General features: G+C 31.9%; 1 long non-coding RNA gene across 1 annotated transcript; it reads right to left on the bottom strand.

Annotated features, from left to right (window-relative positions):
* Positions 1-1,455: 1,455 nt before the first annotated feature.
* Positions 1,456-7,896, bottom strand: LOC143049969 (uncharacterized). The gene is made up of 3 exons (XR_012970378.1): positions 7,750-7,896; positions 7,330-7,509; positions 1,456-5,926 (listed from the first exon to the last, which is right to left on the bottom strand). It is a non-coding gene; the product is annotated as an uncharacterized LOC143049969 (long non-coding RNA).
* Between the last annotated feature and the right edge of the window lie 9,482 nt (positions 7,897-17,378).

The following is a 17,378-nucleotide window of genomic DNA, read 5'->3' as shown; positions in this document are numbered from 1 at the left end:
AAATGGCGGATTTTTGTTCAAGGTTGTGTTTTTTCTGAAATTGTTTAACATTTCACAACGGGATAATACTTTTACTATAATTATTCACCCCTTATTTTATTGATTTTGTATTTGCATTGTATCATAGATCAAATTTATTCGTTCAGTGTATGTTCACTTGTGTCAATACGTCTTTTGATTGATATTTTTCAGTGTCTCATTCTATGTTTTGATGTTACACTATTGTTTCAGATGAGAGTGAAGGGTTGGTACCATTTAAACGTTTAAACCCGCTGCTATTGTTTGCACCTTTTCTAAGTAAGAAATCTGATGTTCAGTACTTGTCGTTTGTTGATGTGGTTTATAAGTGTTTCTCGTTTCTCGTTTATATTGATTAGACCGTTGGTTTTCCTGTTTGAATGGTTTTGCACTAGTAATTGTTGAGGCCTTATAGAACTTGCTGTTCGTTGTGATCCAAAGCTCCGTGTTGAAGACCATCCTTTGACCTAAAATGGTTTACTTTTATTAATTTGTACTTGGATGGAGTTGTCTCATTGTCACTCACTTCTTCTTATATCTATATAAGTTTATTGCAATTCTTAAGGAAATGTAAATATGTGATGATAACTTTAAAAATATTTCACATGTTTTTTTGCAGTCGTAAGAAAATCTTAAATCAAGATAAAAAAATTGAACACAATTCAATGAAATTACGCTATTAAAAACAAATCGTTATACTTAAATGAGGTAAAAAAAATATATTTTGATCTTTGAAATAAAATGAAGTAAATAACCTCGAGCTCTGCTACACTTAAAAATGTCTGGCAATAAATCTATATGTATATATACATTAAAACATAAGTAAACAAACTGCTTATTCGTGTAATTTTCAATTTGCTTTGAAAATTTGGTATCAAATAAGGTGTGTATTACCCTTTCAAGGGTATTGTGAAATCATAATGGAAAGATTATTTCTATCAGACAGTTGTTATTGTTGACAATCAGAATAAATCAATACGAGAGATAGCGCAATCATTTCCAGCTGAGGATCAAGGTTTCAGTGCGGAGTACCCGACTTTTTCTCTCACTTATGTGGGTCTGTTTGTTATGAGTATAATTTCATATAGATGTTTTTTTTTCTTTGTATAAATGACAAAAAAGAAGATCTGCTAAATGTGCTAAAACAGATCATATTCACTTGTTAAAGATGTCAACCCGAAACTTAAATTCAAAGTTGAATTTTGCCTGTTCACTTGCATTTAATTCCATTCAAATTCAAAAAAGATTTACATTGCCATGCATTGACTTTAATATATTTTTTTGGGGGGATATTTTCTTTTATCTTCAAATATTTTAAAACTTTTCTTACGTCATACCTGACAAGTTTTGGCGCTTAAGTAATACCATGTCAGACGTACCCCATCATTTTGTACTTAAAATTTCATAGTTGCACTATCATTAACGATTAAATAACGCTTTCTCAATATATATTTATTTATTTTATCACAAAATACCTTTACAATGTACCCCTTCAACTCTTACACAATAACATCATGCAAAGCAATTACAATTATTTATTTATTGGAAGCATAACAATCTTATTTTTAATGCCAACCAATGACTTCTATTGTAAAAAAGGTCCGATGTTTTTTTCTTATGAAATAGAACACGCGGAATTTAGGAGATAACAATAGATTCGTTACCTCTATATCATGTTAATTTCATGACCAGATCTAGTCGGAGTATAATTACCAGTAACTGTAGTTTTCCAATATTCAAATCAGTTAAAAATATACAAAATAAAGATCTTAAAAAAGAAAATGATTGATGCGCATAGGCCAACCATCTTGCAAATCCCCACTGAGTCAAAATGTCACAATAAGGAATAAAACACAGGCTGTAACAATAGTTTTTTGAGCGAATTAACAAAATTGAAAATGGAAATGGGGAATGTGTCAAAGAGACACCATGACAAACACAGCATGAAAATCCCTCACATGAAGGCGGACTTCACCTGGCCCTTAAACAAAATGTGTACTATTTCAATGAAAATGGACGTCACACCAAACTATAAAAATGCAGGCAACAGTGGTATACCGCTGTTCGAGCGTCATAAATCTATTGAGAGAAAAAAAAACCAGGGTTACAAATATAACCGAGGAAACACATCAACTATAAGAGGAAAACAACGAAACAACAGAAACACTGAGGTGCAACAAAAACAAACAACAATGCAACACACACAGAAACGAACTATATGATAACAACTGCCATTTTCTGACTTGGTACAGATCATTTTAAGAATAAAATAGTGTGTTGAACCTGGTTTTATGTCTAGCCAAACCTCGCGCTTTTCTGGCAATGTTAAATATAACACTCAAATGACAGAAATACTTAACAAATAAATGCAAAAACATTCACGTCAGAGAAATACACAAATAAACAACACATTAGTACATTTCGACATGCTGACCACAGAATATAAACGAACACGTAAAACAACTTCGGACAGCACACAATAAAGAGCTGCGCTATAAGTGCATGATACGCCCGTTGCCCTTTAAGCTTGTCTTTATGCTTTAAATTTTTTTTGGGTACGTTGATTAGACTGTTAGTGTTTTCATTTGAATTGTTTTTACATTTGTCATTTCAGGGTCTTTTACTGCTGACTGTGCGGGCTTTGCTCATTGTTGAAGGCCATACCGTGACCTATAGTTGTTAAATTTCTTAAAAGTCAACAGATATAAACAATTCACCAAAGTCTCATCAAATTTTGTGAAAGTGTTTATGAGTGATTGTCCGAAAACTGGAAAACCCCCCCTTTTTCAGCATAAAGATTCATAACACGGAAACGGAAAATCTGAAATTTTAAAAAATCGAAAGGGAGAATACATCAATAGATATAAACAATTCACCAAAGTTTCATTTAAGTTGATGAAAGCATTTTTAAGTTATTGTGCGAAAACTGGAAAATCCCCCTTTATTTAAGGATAAAACTTCATAACATGGAAAAGAAAAATCTGAAATTCATAAAAATCGAAAGGGAGCTTACGTCAATAAATATAAACAATTCACCAAAGTTTCATTAAAGTTGATGGAAGCATTTATGATTTCAGAAGGGAGCTTACGTCAATAAATATAAACAATTCAGCAAAGTTTCATTTAAGTTGATGAAAGAATTTTTAAGTTATTGTCCGAAAACTGGAAAATCCCCCCTTTTTTAAGGATAAAACTTCATAACATGGAAACGAAAAATCTGAAATTTATAAAAAATCGAAAGGGAGCTTACATCAATAGATATAAACAATTCCACAAAGTTTCATAAAAGTTTGTGGAAGCGTTTTTTAGTAATTGTCCGAAGTGTGGACGACGGACGGACGGATCGCGGTATACCACAATACGTCTCGTCTTAGACGGTCGTATAAAAACGACACAAAAGAACCAAGTATTGTCCGTCCAACGACAGGATTTAACGCCACAAAAGATAGTCATAGATAAGTTTCTAAAGGCAACAGTGTTCTCTCATGTTTTCTATCACGTTTTAGACACGATCAACGACATTCTAGCAGAATGAAATCTTTAAAATATGAATTTGAAACGATTTGTATCATAAAGTTGTTTGGATAGGCTGTTTTTAAAGAAGGTTAGTAGGAAACAGCAAACAATCTTAATTCTATTTTTTGCCTTAACATTAGACCAGTTAAATAAATGAACAGAATCAGCAATCGAATATTTCAGTCCAACTCAAGTTCGTTTTAAATTCTAGAGAGAACAAAAATGTCAATTTTCACTAGTTTAACAATTTCAATTTACACCAGCGGGCAAAATGGCTGGAGTCATTAGAAAAATAAGAAAACATTTTCTCTCCTATTCGCTCCCTAGCTCTACAAACTACTTCCTCTGGTTCATAAGTTGTAAAATCGCTCGCATAATCAAATACTGAAACTGTTCCATTAAATGGAACTTTCAAAATATCACTTTGTATTTTTTTCTCTTTAAAAAGTCCATTGAATGCATAGTGTGCAATTTCGCACTTAATATGTTTTTCTTTTCGTTTGATTATGTCGAGAACCACCGAACAGTGCTGAAGTTTGAAATATCTATACAAAATTATGTCACCTTTTTGTAAGTCGTCCTTAAGCCAAACTTTCTTTTTTGTAACACTTAGCATTTTCTCATTTCTCTCGAAGCACATTTTACAAAGCATGCCATGTTTATATTCAACCTGGTTCCTTAATAGTTCGTCACTAAGTCCACTTAATCCTTTCTGTAACTGAAAACATATTTTAAAAACAACCACAGCTTTCCTTATCTGAATGCTGAGTTTTTTCCCAGTTACACACCAAGAAACAAAATGTTCGCAATTATTATCAAACACATCATAAGCAAATTCTTCCTTAGTACCACGTGCAAGGTAAGCTCCAATTGCCCGTTTAACTACTTCTTCGGGGGATCTCGGCTTTATACTTCCCCAATATTTACAAATACTAACTATATCCGTCTTTAAATTCACAGATTTAGTAGCACGTTCTAATTTAGCTAGCTTTCCTTTACGACGCATACTATCCCTTAACGCACCCATAGCACTGTTTGTTTGGTGAATTAACTCCAAACCAACTTGATCACTGTTATCATCTTTCGATGGAAATACTCTTACCACAATTGCATGATGGTCATATAAACTCCTTGAAAGAATAATATGGTCGCCTTGGTTGATTTCCTTCCAGTTTTTAACTTTTACTGGTTTAATACAATCCATACAACTTCTACCAGCCTCACTCTCATCATGCTTCATCGATTGAAAAGATGAGTGTAAAATATTTGAATCCGTGTCATCATCGGAACTGCTACAAGAGAATCGGTCTTTATCGTAGTATACCCTATCATCATTATTTGTTTCAAGTAAATAATCGCTTTCGTCCTTCTTTTGTATCGATTCTAAAGTGGATTCAATATCTATGTAAAATGTAGAGTTTCCTATTTCTATGCCATTTTCAGAAATATCATCAAGACCTACATCGTTTAGTTTCTTTCTTGAATTTTGTCTTGTTAGGGTATCTAGCTCTTCAGTCATTTTGTCTAAATCAAATTGTTTCACTTCTTTTGAAGGTGTATTTGTTTGTGTCAATTTATAGATAGTAATGTGTGACGGGGGTCTTTGCATTATCGGGGAATCGTCTAACTTTGAACTTTTTGATGATGGATTGACAACATGTAATTCGTCTGGCGATTTTTCTGCTTTAGTATTTACATCCATTAAAGATTTTGTATATGTTACGGTCTTCTGGTGAACTTCGTTGTCATTAGACTTAGTTTCAATCTTTGCGACATGAATTGACTCGCGAGTTGCTCCTTGTTGATTTTCAGTAGGAGAATTTTCATTCATATTATAAAAGAAGATTGTGTCGTGTGACTGGTCAACAGAATCGTCAACATGTTTTTCACTATTCCTATATTTAACCAAATGAGTATGTTCCTCAATCAAGTCTATCGGGTTATCAATAGTCTTTTGGCCGCTTTTTGCTGCCAAGTCGCTCATTTGAACTCAGTTTTCAGTAATAATTTTTCTATCATTAGGGTTTTCCAAAATTAACTTTCTAGAGAAGTGTCCATCGATTTACTTTTAATCTCAATGGTTTCTCATTGTGACCACTTACGAAATAATTCTGTATCAATTGTAAGATGATCGACCTCTTCTATCATGACTCCAGCTTATTGTTGTAATTTTGTACTATCAACTGACCGCTGATTTAGTCCGAGATAATGTCTCTTAGTTGCAAAGTATTATCTATATGATTGGTTTAATGTTATTGTCTGTCACTGCTATGTTGCAAGTTTCCTGGGTTTGAAATTTTTAATGAAGTTCGTAGATTTTCAGATCTATCTTGATTTTTTTATTCGGATTTGCCAGCAATCAAACTTTACAGTCTAAGTGCTATTATTTCCACTGAAAAAGAAAACAACACGTGTCACTTATTTGTTGCCCTAAAGACTGCTTTTTATATAAACATCCATTGCGTAGCTTGATATTTTGTAAATACCGCCTATAAAGCCAATTCATGAACATTAGACAAAAATTCAAATTCGAACTAATAAATATCACGAATGTTTGTATTTAGTGTGTAAAGTTGTGAGTGTTTGTTAGTGTCTACATGATTTGTGAATTGTGCTCTTTCACGCAAAAAAGAAAAACAACATATTGTAAACAATGTGGAAAGATTCAACATGATTGAAATAAAAATATTTTGTCTATTAATATAAAGTCTGGTACCAAATATAAAGAAGCTCTTGTTTGAACTTGCTACAGAAAATACGAAACAATTTTCGTATTTTTGCATCAAATTACAAAAGACAAATGCATACTTCACAGCATGTATGTATATTGACCAGATTTCAATGTGCCACTTTGATACCATTATTTCTTGAAAACACATCAATGTAAAAAGGAAAATTACAAAAATACTGAACTCAGAGGAAATCAAATCGGAAAGTCCCTAATCACCTAATCACGTGGCAAAATCAAATGACAAAACACATAAAAAACGAATGGACAACAACTGTCATATTTCTGACTTAGTACAGGCATTTTCAAATGTAGAAAATGGTGGGTAAAATCTGGTTTTATAGTGCTAAACCTCTCATTTGTACGACAGTCTCATCAAATTCCGTTATATGTACAATGATGCGTGAGCTAAACAGACATGATAAATAAAATAGTAAAAATATGGGTACAGTAAATAAACAGTAGTATACCGCTGTTCAAACTCATAAATCCATGGACAAAAAACAAAATCGGGGTAACAAAATAAAACTAAGGAAAACGTATTAAATATAAGAGGAGAACAACGACACAACACTACAATGTAACACACACAGAAACGGACCAAGCATCAGAAAAAATTCCCCGAGAATAACAAATATAACATCAAAACCAAATACGTGAATTTGGGATAGACAAGTACCGTGACACGTCTTATCGCAATGTGAATTTACACTCAAAAATAAGAGAAAACAAACGACGCAACGTTAAAATGTAACACACACAGAAACGAACTATAATATAACAATGGCCATATTCTTGACTTGGTACAGGACATTTTTAACAGGAAAAAAATGGTGGGTTGAACCTGGTTTTGTGGCATGCCAAACACAGTCATCATCTTGTTACAATTTTAAAAGAAACAATTTCGCGTGTCTGACGTCAGAAAAACAATCTACATAATACAAATGTACATTGTATGAATAAACAAATACTCTTTACATACTTCTCAGATATGATCACGTATTAATGTTACAATATAGGTATTTCTTAATTCTTATTAGGCTTGTATGCAAGCATATTACACTTACAATTATATGTTATTGTTCGTCCGTGTATAATTATGAATTGATGCACCATGTTCAACCGGAAATTTTACAATCGTTTCCTTGACGTTTAACTGAAGTGATTACTTCTTCCTGTTATGTTACCATGAAATGTGATAATGTTCTTTTGTTATGCATACACTTCTGTAATCATTGCACCTCAATCTAAATAAATAACACAGAATAAAAACGGACAAATTTTACATAGAGTTTGAGGTCAAAATAATTTATTTTAGAATATAATGTGATTATGAAATTTTATCTACCTTGATTGATAGATCAATATGATCAAGTGTTCGTTACAATGTCAACAAAGTATACAAGATATATATATATTACTTAACAGATATTATAACTTCCCTTTTCTGATAAAGATGCTTTAGTCCATTATAAACCCGTACTTACCTTTGTTTCAAGTCGCTGCAAATAAATATAAGATTTAGAAATAATCATTTGATCAATTTTACAGGTGAATTTTTTGATAGAGAAATCAGGTCACAGGTCAAACTTGATTCACGGGAGATAATCATAACCAAACTTCATTTATTTTCCACCGATCGTCCTAAGGTAAACACATGGATTCCAATAATTAGTTAACTTAGAATTCATAGCTAGAGGCCTAACCATATTTCATATTTTTAGATGATGATTTTTCGTTACTAAAACATAAAAAAACATACTATTAAGTAACTGCTGACCTTTGACAACATTATTAAAGAACATGAGTATAATATTAAAAATTAAAGTCAGAATTATTTAAAGTTTATTTTCTTTATATTCTTGATTTGCAATGGATTTTTTCTTAGGATTTTACAAATGACTGCAATATTTGTTGAAAGATGTGTTATTCATTTTTGTTTTATAATATAACGCCAATGTAACACTCAGTTTTAAAGTACTCTTTATATAGTATTGGAAGAAGACAGAATATGGAATGTTGTTGACATATTAATAACTTAGGAACCCCCGTCTTTGTTGGATACTTGTCTTTTAATTTGTTTTAGTCTTTTAAGTTAATCCTTGTGTCTAAGCGGCTGGTAACTGCTTCCACAAATTTATCATTTGTATGCATGCTTAACAAAGTCTTTACAAGTCTATCATAACTTTACACGATGGTGGATTGGGTTTTGTTGTGGAATTTTTTTTAGTAAAAACGACAGAGAGTTTTTTTTTGATATAATATTTCCATTTGTTGTAATTAATTTTCGAATGCTTTTACTATGTTTTAGTTTTATAATTATTATTGATATGATGCACAGTGTCACTTGACATAGAAAATGTTTCGTTCTGATTGTCATGAATTGGCTACGGTAGAAAAAAAAAATCAAACCTTTAAATAGTTAAAATGAATTTTCATGATTAAACTGACACACGATAGTGTTTATTCTGAAATAACTTAAACCTTCCTAAAGTATTAAATTATTTCAGATAGAAGTCAATTGGTATTATCCATTAGGTCATCACCGAAAGAATTGAGAGAACAACCTTGGTATCAATACTTTATAATGACCATGTGTTGAAGGTTATACATTCAACGTTAGACCTGTTCCTTTAAATCTAACCATTTGATTTGGATATGATTTGAAGTTGACATGAATAGATTTTACAAATGTTTAAAGAATACAATTAGGAATCATTACCTTCCAGATAGTTTGAAATATTGACGACCACTTTACCCTGACAAGTTGAACTATTTAAACAAAATATCATCAAACAAGAATATGTCCATAATACACTAATGCCCAATCAGCACTATCATTTTCTATGTTCAGTGGATCGTGAAAATGTGGAAAAAACTTAAATTTGGCATTAGAATTAGAAAGATCATATCATAGGGAACATTTGTACTAAGTTTAAGTTGATTAAAGTTCAACTTCATCAAAATCTTCCTTGACCAAAAAACGTTAATCTGGAGCGGGACATACGAACGAACGAACGTACGAACGAACGAACACGCGCATATTCCAGAAAAAAAGGATCGTCAAAAACAGTTGATCAGGGTCTTGTAAACAAATAAATTCGATTAATATTTAAGAAGATTTGGGATGATTGCATATGAGACAACTCACTTTAAGAGAGCAAATGACACGAGGAGTTGACAACAGTTACCAAAGGTACCAGGCTTTGATACGCCAGACGCGCATTTCGTCTTAAGGGCATACGAAACAGTTTTGATTCTTTAAAGAAATTTTAATGAAAATTTCAATATAGGTAATTTGTTATCTGATTTATTCAAGTATGTAATAAAAATATACCTTCATGTGCTACTATTTAAATAAGTAGAGGTCAAAATTTCAGATATTTGCTTAAATTCGGATTTGTGAACGTATTTTTCCTTGCGACAGAAATACATAATGTTTTTGTTTTAACAATAAACCCATATTTTTTGTTAAATCATTTGTAAATTCTGTTTTATATAAACCTTCCATAAATTTGTACATTTTATTTTTTTTGAATAACTTTTATTTTTCAAATGTTCATGAATGTTGAAAAAAAACCCGTAATTTTTGTTTTATATTTATGAAATTTAAAACAAAAGTTGTTGACTTTTTCATGAAAATTGGTACATATAATTTTCATATGTTATCACAGCAAATGTCAACATCATCAGAAGAACACCTGTCACATATTGTTTCTTTATAAAGCCTCGGTCACACCTTACCGGATAGCTCGAACGGACGTCTAACGGATAACTTTTTTCAATCCGTTCATGTCCGTTAGACGTCCGTTCTTATCCGTTAGGCGTCCGTCCATATCCGTTGCATGTCCGTTAAGCGTCCGTTCTATCCGTTGACGGACGTTAGGCGTCCGTTAGGCGTCCGTTTTGTACGGTACTCGTCCGTTTTGTATCCGTTACGTGTCCGTTATGCATCCGTTGGAGATCCGGTAGACCAATTCACCAACGGACGTCTACCGGACGTCTACCGGACGCCTAACGGATAAAACGGATGTGAAACGGACATTAACGGAAGGATAACGGATAAAACGGATGCCTACCGGATGTAAAACGGACAAATGCCAATTGAAATTTCGCGTTAGAAATGCCAATAATTGGTATGTCAGATTTTCTTGAGTGTCATGAATATTTATTATTCGTGATGGATCTTGGAGTAAGAGCACGTCTTCGCTACCAAACAGCTCTAATTCAGGCCAGACTCAACTTAAATGTAGCAAATATAAACCTTTTAGCTGTCGAAAGGAGAAGAAGGAGAAGACAAAGGAGATGGTGGACACGACCATGGCTTAGTCCTGAAAGACGATGCAGTTTTGGTCTATATGACCAACTCATGACCGAACTTAGGCGGGAGGATTGGCAGTCCTTTGTACACTTCCTTCGAATGCCCACAGAGATGTTCGACGAGATATTGCAAGTTGGACCTCGCATAGCCAAGCAGAATACCTTTTACAGAAATCCACTGGAACCAGGACTCAAGTTAGCAATTACACTTAGACACCTTGCTTCTGGAGCAAAATATCGTAGAATGCAGTACGGATGAAGAGTTCCGTATAACACATTTTCCCGTTTCATACCAGAGGTTCATAATATAAACAAATTCAGAAAATCAACTTAAACTCTATAAGACTGAATTACCACACTGCTTCTACCTTGATTTTTTTTAATCAGAGTAGCTCTATATTTGCACACATATCATGCTAAACAAGACGCAATACAAAATAAAATCAACTAAACCTGTTAACTACAGTGACCCTCGTGTGTAAAAACGTAAAAAAAGAATCGGATAAACTGTTCTATTTGTTTGGTACGTGTGACCTTGATACCTGTCCTACTGACCACACTTTCCCAGAAGCAAATATTATAACATATATACATGTACTAGATACAATCATTTTAAGGTCACGTGTATGTGGTTTATTGCCTTTAATTTTCAGATGGTTTATTGCTTTTAATTTTCAGATGGTTTATTGCCTTAAATTTTTAGATGGTTTATTGCCTTAAATTTTCAGATTATTTTGTTCATCCATTTTATCCGTTACGCTTCCGTTAGGTGTCCGTTTTATCCGGTACTCGTCCGTTGGATGTACGTTCGACGTCCGTTCTGTCCGGTACGTATCCGTTTCACGTACGTTCAATGTCCGTTGTGTGTCCGTTAGGCATTCGTTACATGTCCGTTAGTAAACCAACGAACTCTCAACGGATAAAAATTTTGTCAACGGATAACTTTTTTTTTATCCGTTAGGCGTCCGTATCCAGTAAGGTGTGACCGAGGCTTAAGGCACACTTGGTTTAATATATTGCCTAGTTTGAACTATTAATTTGTGATTATTTATTCTAAACTTTGTATATTTTTTTTCTATTGAATTTTTGAATAAAATCCAGATATTTCTCCTTTTCAATGAACATTTAAACTTTAAAATATGTACGTAGTTTACAACTTTCCATGATCAACTTTTGTCTGTATCTGCCCACGTTTTTTTTGGTAAAATTTAGAAAAGTATGTTTTGAGTTACTGTTTAAAGTGTGTGGCTTGTATCTGTTTAAATTTTGAAATATCAATATGTACAATGTTTGAAACAAGTAGAAAATATATGTACCAAGTGTTAATAAGATTCCTTGATAGTGTAACATTTCATTTTCTACATAAGCATTTTCCAATAATGAGTTTTTTTACTTTTCTAATCGAACTAAATATTTAATTATATTTTTGAATATATCCATAACTAAAGTGTAGCGTCCTACTTCGCTCACTAAAGCAAAATTTGAGCTGTTCCTTAAAACTCCTAGAGTAAATTTCGAAAAATGGTGGCTGGTCCAGGGAAAACATTTGTTTATTTAACAAAGCTGCATAAAACATCTGATTTAACCTTTATATTAATATCACTTATATTCCAGAGCAACATAACAAAATGGGTTTCATAATATGGTCAAATACATGACTTGAAGTTAAATGGATGGTTGTAGTGAAAGTAAATATTTTTTAAGTTTCCATATGGCCTTATTTGCCTTGTTCTAAAGTTTATCTTGTGCTCCAGTGAAGGAACAAGAACAGGAGAATATGATGACCAGGTATTTAAATGATTTCACGCATTCCAGAGTTGTGCAATTAAGTGTGTATACGTCACGTAATAATTTTCCATATTTATCAAATATTATAATTTATTATATAATTTCTGTTTCATTTATATTTACATTTACCAATCATCACAGATTTTTTGTAATCTTTTGGGGCTTGTTTTGGAGGCCCATAGGAGAATGATATAATAAAATGAAGTCATCTGCAAACATTAGACAGTCAATTCTAGGTATACTTAAAGATAGGTGGCTAGATGAATTGGATAAATAATCTGGAAAGTCAAAGTCATTTATAAAAATTTAACAACAGAGAGTACCCAGTGATTGTGAAAATATCAAATGGAAAATAATATTGAAAATGTTTTTAAAAAGATTTTGAATAAGGGTAGGGACTCTTCAGCAAAGCTAAAACTTTGAAAGTTAGAAAATACTTTTCAATGGTCTATGTAAAAAAAAACAAAAATATTTTATATCTATTATGCAGTTTTCTCCTTAAAATATGCTACGAATGACAAAATGTAGTAACTGTTATAAGATTGCCAATGAGACAACCATCCGTCAGAGTTCAAATAGAGGATACATGCAAATACAGATAACCAAATAGTCGTAAACAATGAAAAAAACCAACATACCTGATCATCTATAAAACGCTCCGACATAGAAAATGTGGAACAATTTTATTCAGACAAGAGAAAACTAACGGTCTCCATTTGTAAAATATCATTTACAAAAAAAAAAAAACAGGATCAATATGACAAACATGAACCTGCGAAAACGAAAGCATCATAGTCTCCCGAATTGAAACAAACATTTACAGAATGTACATGTTTGTGAGCACTCAATCTTCATCTAACCTATCACAGCGCAGTATACGATTGGTGAAAATTTTTATTTCTTAAATATCTCGATATGAGTAGGAGCGAGAGTGTCACTAAACCTGTGAATTTAATTTAAAATGCATGCTATTTAATCATTTAATTTTAGTTTATTACCCTTTATAGATATAGGAAGATGTGGTATGAGTGCCAATGAGACAACTCTCCATGCAAGTCACAATTTATTGAAGGAAACCATTATATGTCAAGGTACAGTCTTGAACACGGGGCGTTGGCTCACACCGAACAGCAAGCTTTATAGGGCTAAAAAATAGTAATGTAAAACCATTTTAACGGGAAAACCAACGGTCTTATCTTTATAAAAAAAGAGAATATATAGTTATCAAAGGTACCAGGATTATAATTTAATACGCCAGACGCGCGTTTCGTCTACATAAGACTCATCAGTGACGCTAATATCAAAATATTTATAAAGCCAAACACGTACAAAATTGAAGAGCATTGAGGATCTAAAATTCCAAAAAGTTGTGTCAAATACGGCTAAGGTAATCTATGCCTGGGATAAGAAACGAGAGAAACTTATGAACCACATCAACAAACTACTGAACATCATATTCCTGACTTAGAACTGGTGCAAACAATTGCAGCGGGTTTAAACATTTTAATGGTACTATACCGTCACCCTTATCTGAAACAATAGTGTAACAGCACAACATAGAAAGACCACTATAAAATTTCAATTGTAATGGCTGAACTAAAAAATGTGAAAATCCTCATAATTGGGTACTTTCAAAGGGCTGAAGCAAAAAAAGAAGTGCAAAATCATATAACGTTTTCTTCACTAATTATTTTTTTACAGTCATATAAACCCAAAAATCAGATTAAAAAGAAAATATTAATTCTTGAAATGTTTGGCTCCTCAGAGGTGTATTATCCTTAGGTCTAAAACGCAATTATTTACAACCTCCTGTATCCGAACTCGATCCTTACATAATATAGATATATATTTATTCTTAATAAACCCACATTTTGACAATGTATAGAGGAATGCATATGTACAATATATATTCAATATTTAAAGTACAAGGCATTTAATAAGCTATAATAAGGATGGCTCCGCACTAAATTAACCCATGTGGAGTACACACATATTTATTAATGATTTTGATACATTTGATAAGTTTCAGTTGCACTTCGTAAATACAACTGTTTCACAAACTCCGCCTCTTTTGGGTATATATATGTAACAGTGAATTTGTATAATCAATGATTATGTAGAATCCCTAAAATCTTCAGGGATTATGTAGAATCACTGGGCAGTTTAGGGATTATTTATAATCACTATCATTTTCAGTGATTATATATCAAAACTGAAATGAGGAATTAGTTTTATTTATATAGAAAATGAAATAAAGTGAAATAGTTTATTCTATAAAATAATTATAAAGCATCGTTTAAAACATGAATTGTAAATTACTAGGCACAATATTAAAAATGATAACCTCGATACAATAAAATGTTAAGAACAATATTTATAGAATAACTAATCGAAGAATTCAAATAGAGAAAAATATTCAACGATTGACCGAACAACACATTAATTCACGAATGCGCGTACCGCATGAATTAATTATCAGTGTTGTTCGGTCACGAGTTGAATAGTTTTCGATATTTGAATTCTTTAATTAGTTATTATTTTTTATTACATTGGCAAATGGCTTTTTTTTTTTAATTAATGCAAAACATGTAAGAAACTATATCTTTTTTCTACGCATTCACAATTTATTTTGATACCGCCGTTATCGACGTCTTGACAACGCCTATTGTTACATGACGTCAGAGAGTGAAATAACCACGTTTATTTCACATGTGAAGTTATCGGTTTTTATTTAATTATTGGGAAATCAATGTAATTTATTGCAACCAATGTAATAAATAGTTAAAAGGGTACAGTATTAGTCGTAAACATAGTTCCTATGGGAGTTTGTATTGCCTATATAAACATGTATGCAACCAATTATAAGCTGTTTCCTTCCATTTTTTTGACAGCAGTACTTTATACTTTAAATATATGGTGTAGTGTAACTATATTTTGTATGTTAATTGTTCCTCTTAAAACAATGGGAATACAAAGACCTATCAATAAATAAGACACTCTGCCCCCTCCCCCTCCTTCACAAAAAAGAAGTCATTGTTTTATAATGAACATTGCACTGATAATGAAAAAAAAAACTATAGTAAACAGGTTATATAATACATTTTATTTATAGAAAACATGAAATATACGAATTAACACTACTAGTAAACATAATCTCGGTAGCTCCTGAGAAAAAATCTTGTTTTAAATCAATCAAGAGATCATTTCAGCCGGTATTGACCATTTAATTATATCCCATTTCTTTAAGAGAATAATCATCCTTTTTTTCATGATGAACACTCTCTGTCTATTGTACATTATCATTAAAAAAGTGACTATCGTTCTCTTATATATACAAAGGAGTTGCGACAACTGTTTCAATAAAAGGATCTAATTTATGAAAGAATTGTAATTTTAAAACGACGGATTTAAATTGTTTTCATACGGTAGACTTTTATCAACACTACTAATACATTCTTTGTATATCTTATTACTAAAGTCTTCCTTAATACCTTTTCATTGATAATAAGCACTCTGTGTGTTTCGTTTGTTGTGGTTGTTTTTTTCAATCTTTGTATTACACTTGCTTTTGTATTTGCTGATTTTTGTTTATTTTAGAACCGTGTGAAGTTCATAATATGACCTTCTTATTTTAGCCTCTTTTTTGGTAATTTGGGTTAAGAAAGGCCAGTAATAAGTCATAATAATAAACTTGCATGCTATCAAGGTTGTTATCGTAAACCCGAACATTTAACATAGGATCATATAGTTCACTTTAAATGTTGTTTAAATGAAAGATTTAAAAAAAACTGTAAAATAATCGAAGATGAAATGTACTTCTTTCTAAAGTGTTATAGTTACAGTTACAAAAGAAAAGTCTTATTTTTTTTTATAAATGAGATTGTTTTTTTACAACAGTCTTAAGATCGGAGGACAGATGACTCTTAAAGTATTTTAAATTTCATTATATATATTAATGATGTTATTGATATTGTTTTAATTTTATTTTGTGTCACATGCTATAGATATATAGAGTTATGGTAATATGTCAATTGAATGAAATTAGAAAATCAATTGTTTCTTTATGCACTTTATATTTGTGTAAATGTGGTCTGTATAAGCGTACTATTTAGAATATATAAATCGGTATTGCATTTCTTGTTATTATATTATTATGGGGATAAAAACCATGGAATCAAGCCATTATGCAGTATTTTATTTTTGTCACTTCGATCGCCTGAAGTCATACATTTTGGAGAGAACCTCTGTGTAATCAGTTGGATTTGGTTAATACTTAATATGGGAGACAATGGTTTATTTATCAGCTGTTGTTTAACAAGATTTCAGTTACAGCAAGTGCCGAGTCTCTTATATCTGCGTTTTTTTCTTTTCTACTTCTGTTTTTTTTTTAATTTGCCTCATGTCAATATAGTGGGTTAGCCATGTTCGACTGATTTTTATATTTTGTTCATATATTATAATGTTACCACATTGTCCGTCGTAATAAAGACAATAACAACCAAAACCAAGGAGTAAACAAAGACTCACAAAACCAAAGGACTTTTACATTAACAGTTATAAATAGTAAATAAGAAACAACACGAACTCCACAAATCAGGTGCTCCGGAAGGGTAAGCATTTCCTGCACCGAATACGTCACCCGTCGTGTTATTTCTTTGTTCAGTTCGGTAATGATGTAAGGTTATTATGACTGAGGAAGAATATCAGATATGATTTCTGACACATTTTTGTCATAATGGTCAATCAGCTCATGATGGCGACCGTAAAATTTCTTGAGTGATGACCCTAATTTGATTGATTCATAGCTCTGTCTTATAAAGATGGTCGTTGGTGTTTTGTTTTGTTGCACATTTTGAACAAAACGAACGCAAAAGACCATCCCATTTTCATGAAGCACGGAAGAAAAGATATATTACACAAAATTGTATATGTTCACATGTGAATAAGATCAATAACACACTACTGCACACATTGTCATGTGAGCTGGGAGCAAAGTTGTTTCACATGA

This window comes from Mytilus galloprovincialis, chromosome 10, assembly GCF_965363235.1.
Source record: "Mytilus galloprovincialis chromosome 10, xbMytGall1.hap1.1, whole genome shotgun sequence".
Taxonomy (NCBI): domain Eukaryota; kingdom Metazoa; phylum Mollusca; class Bivalvia; order Mytilida; family Mytilidae; genus Mytilus; species Mytilus galloprovincialis.
The sequence above is the reverse complement of the archived record's forward strand: the minus strand, read 5'-3'. Positions and strand labels throughout refer to the sequence as shown.